General features: G+C 34.4%; 1 pseudogene; it reads left to right on the top strand.

Annotated features, from left to right (window-relative positions):
- LOC105529217 overlaps window positions 1-4,569 on the top strand; it is a 158,505-nt pseudogene that overhangs the window by 41,991 nt on the left and 111,945 nt on the right.

Below are 4,569 nucleotides of genomic sequence, written 5' to 3'. Positions count from 1 at the left end.
CTTTAGTAAGTTCTCAGTCCTTACTAAACACAAGGTAATTCATACCAGATAGAAACCCTACGAATGTGAAGAATGTGGCAAAGCCTTCAACTGATCCTCAAGCCTTACTAAACACAGGAGAATTCATACTGGAGAGAAACCTTACAAATGTGAAGAATGTGGCTAGCCTTTTCACTGTTCCTCAATCCTTACTAAACATTCATGTAATTCATACTGGAGGGAATTCCTACAATTGTGTGGAATGTGGCAAAGCCTTTAACCAGTCCTTAAGGCTTACTACATATAAGACAACTTACACTCTAGAGAAACCATACACGTGTGAAGAATGTGGGAAAGCCTCTAATAGATCCTCAATTCTTAACAGACTCTACAAACCAGACTCTACAACCTGAAAGATGTGACAATGCTTTTGGCAACACCTCAAGACTTTTCTGAATATAAAAGAAATCATACTGATGAGAAATCCTAGGAATGTGAAGAATGTGATAAAGCCTTTAAGTGGCTGTCACACTTGATTGTAGGTAAGATAACTCATACTGGAGAAAACTAGTGTGAACAATGTGGCAAAACATTTAACCAATGCTCATGCCTTATTGCAAAGGAAAGCATTTATACTAGCCTGGGCAACTCTGTCTGGAAAAAAAAAAATTGTGAATGCCACTAATATCTTCTCACATCTTAGTCAATATCAGAGAGTTCATACTAAATAAAAGCATTAAGGGTGCAATTACTGTCAATAGATCTTTCAGAAAATAAAAATCCTTAAAGTACAGAAGAATATTAGTTTTGAGGAAACACATTACAAATATAAAGAGGGTTGTAGTATATTTACTTGTATCACAGATTTTATTGTACACATTTTGTACTACAGAAATGAATTTATATTAATTGGACAAATTTCAATATAGTTTAAAAATATAAATTAAAAATTTTTTCTAAAAAGTGAAGGAAATCGTTCATTTAAAAATTTAGAGAGAATTTTACTCTAAACAGTTGCTTTAGAGTCTGTCTTTTAAAGTACTATACTATTTCGAACATTAAAAATCAACAGTCTATTTCTGAGTGCTGGGTTCTCAGCACTTAGATGTACTTACTACATCTGTAAATGAGCAAGCCTTTTGAAATATATATATATATATATAAATAAAGTATTAGTAGTCATTTTGATTGGTAAATCACAGTTGCATAAATTTATGGGCTACAATGTGATGTTTTAGTATATGTATAAAATATGGAATAATTAAGTTTTGTTTAGTAACATATCTATGAACTCACCTATCATTTTTGTGGTGGTACATTTGAAAAGTCCTCTTAGTTATTAATATACAATACATTATAGTTACTATAGTTACCATCCTCTGCAATAGATCTCAAAACTTAACTAACGTATTTGAAAGTTTTTACTTTTTGTCAGCTCCCTTTCTTTTCATAAAATTTATATCCCTTCTGAATGTGAATATATGACAATTTGCCAAGAATAGTATTAAAAACAGTCAACCACTATTATAGCCCCAGACTGTGAATCTAGTCTCTCAATGTAGAGTAAATTAAGAGAAGATTTATTTTTTTCAGCCGAGAACATAAGTGTATAAAACTAATGGGTAACAAACATGGCATTCATTGCCAAAAAATAGTATGACTAGATTCAGTGTGTAGCTATGCAAATGACAGTTCAACTAAATTAAGACGCTAATAGGTACATGTGAAACACATTGATGTGCAATGTGTTGCACCTCCACTCAGCACCTTTTTTTTGGCCAATTTGAAAGATATCAGTTTCCCCTGAGTGACTCAGAAAGAATATTGAAAATTGAAAATTCTGTGTTCAGAGTAATTATTGGGAACATGGTTAAAACATTTCTTCAATGTTATGAAAAGTTTTTATAAATATCACTCCACTTCAAAAGTCTTTTAGTAAAAGATTGTTTGTTTATAGTACTCAATTTAGATTCATAACAATTTCAATATTCCAGGAAAGTCAGAGACACTTAAATGTAAACAAAATTCCATAAAACTTGAATGAGATAAATTCCTCTTCGTTAAGAATTTTGTTTTATTAATAAATATAGAGAAAAATAGAAAATCAGTACTTCAGGCAAAATAACAGTTTTTGGCCGGGAGTATCACCAAAACAAGTGCTCTTGATTATCAACAAGTGAAAAGAGCATTGCTGCTTTCCTGGAATTAGCTGGCCTGCTTTCCACTGATATGAAGGGAGAAGGCATTGAAAATAGTGAAACAGGGTGATATAAATGGAGTACTTATAGGAAATACAGTTTATAATAAAAAGTAGCATTTGATGTTTTACAACCATAGAGGAGACTATTAGCATGAGGTCATAATCTTATTTCTATTGACAAATTACCTTCATTTACAATATTCTTGTTTCAGAAATATTCTTTTTTCTGCTCTATATTTGCTAGCTTTTGGTAAAATCTTATCTGAACTCAATAGAAATAAAATAAATCCATTCTACCACAAGCATTTTATTATTGATGCATCTGTTTATTTTGCTTAAAATACATTAGCTTTTGAAAAGATTTATAGTTTTGTTTCTGAGTGTTTATTTCTCAGAAGTTGCTGTCATGCTAGAAAACTGCTATTCTCAGCTCTACTCACATTGGCTAATAGCAAGTGGAAGTGATGTGTGGATGAGAAGCAAATGTGTCTTCTCTGCGTCTCTTTTTTAATCAATTGGCTGAAGAAAGAGAATGCAGGTAGAAGGTGAAAGAAAATATAATCCCTGAAAGATCATGAAAAAATCCTTTTAGTCAGAAAAAAGAAATGGTGACTTGAGCAGAATATATATTTTAAAATACTTCTTTTCAAAAAATTCTCTTTTGTTGAAATATAAAAAAACGGACCAAATAAAGTCTCAATGAATTAAGTATAGCTCCCAGTATAATTCACAGTTAATAAAAGTTGACTATCTGTAGACAATATTTTTCATCAGCACTTTTCACCATACAGCTAGACCTCAGCTAACACTTATTATGTGTCATAAAAATGAATCACTTTAGAAGCCATCTTAATAATGAGACAATTTGTTACAGGAAGTCAGGGACCCCCAATGGAGGGACAGACTGGAGCTGCAGCAGACGATCACAAATTGTGAAGATTTCATTTTAATATGGGCATTTATCACTTCCCTAAAAATACTCATTTCTTATGCCTGTCTTTACTTCAATCTCTGAACATAAATTGTGATGATTTCATCGACATTTGTCAGTTCCCAAATAATACTCATAATTTCTTATGCCTGTCTGTCTTTAATCTCTTAATCCTGTTATCTTTGTAAGCTGAGGATGTATGTCATCTCAGAATCACTATTGTACAAATTGATTGTAAGACGTGTGTTTGCACAATATGACATCAGTGGACCTTGAAAAAACACAATAACAATTTTAGGGAACAAAGGAAGACAACCATAAAGTCTGACTGCCTGTGGGGTTGGGCAGAATAGAGCCATAGTTTTCTTGTAGAGAGCCTATAAATGGACTTGCAAGCAGGGAAGATATCACTGAATTTTTTTCCTAGTAAGGAATATTATTGATACCCTGGGAAAGAAATGCATTCCTGTGGGGAGGTCTATAAATAGCCACTCTGGGAGTGTCTGTCTTATGTGGTTGAGATTAGGACTAAAATATGCCCTGGTGTCCTGCAGTACCCTTAGGCTTATTAGGGTGGGGAAAAAACCTATGGTGGTGAATTTCGGGTCAGACCAGTTCTCCACTCTTGAACCCTGTTTTCTATTGTTTAAGATGTTTATCAAGACGTGCACAGCTGAACATAGGCCCTCATCAGTAATTCTAATTTTTGCCCTTTGCCTTGTGATATTTGCTTTTGTCCTTGCCTTGTTTCCTTAGAAGCATGTGATCTTTGTTTTGCAGCTCAGGTGGGCATCACGGTCCTACCAATATGTGACGTCACCCCCGGAGGCCCAGCTGCAAAATTCCTCTCTTTGTACTCTTTATTTCTCAGACTGGCCGACACTTAGGGAAAATAGAAGCTACATTGAAATATTGGGGGTTGGATCCCCCAATAACAATTGACTTCTGGTACACAATTCAGAACATCTACAAAAGGAGTGGTGAGCAGATTTCAACTGTGATGCACAATCTTATTCATTGGCTTGGTAGCTGAGTGCAGTGTTAAGGATTGTAAAGTCACTATTAAGTGGAAGTAGATCATCATAAAGGTATTCATTCTCATCTTCACACCAGGTTGGGTTGCTTTCTTTTCCGCAACTGTGTTTAAAACTGTAATGAGGCTTTTGGGTGTGCATCTTTTTCTAGTTTTGCACAGCTACAGAGGCTTCAGGAAACTTACCATCGTGGTGGAAGGCAAAGGGGAAGCAAAGACTTTCTGGTTGTGGCTGGAGAAAGAGCTACAATATACTTACTGGTTTCACTCCAGATGTTCTTAACATTCAGACATGGTAACCCAGCAATCATATTGACACTATCCATTCCAGTGATACTCAAACTTCAGCGTGCATCAGAATCCCTGCAAGGCTTACTAAGGTACAGACTGCTGAGCCCACCTCTAAGACTTCTTTCTTTTTTTTTT

Source organism: Mandrillus leucophaeus, unplaced genomic scaffold, assembly GCF_000951045.1.
Source record: "Mandrillus leucophaeus isolate KB7577 unplaced genomic scaffold, Mleu.le_1.0 Scaffold755, whole genome shotgun sequence".
Taxonomy (NCBI): domain Eukaryota; kingdom Metazoa; phylum Chordata; class Mammalia; order Primates; family Cercopithecidae; genus Mandrillus; species Mandrillus leucophaeus.
The sequence above is the reverse complement of the archived record's forward strand: the minus strand, read 5'-3'. Positions and strand labels throughout refer to the sequence as shown.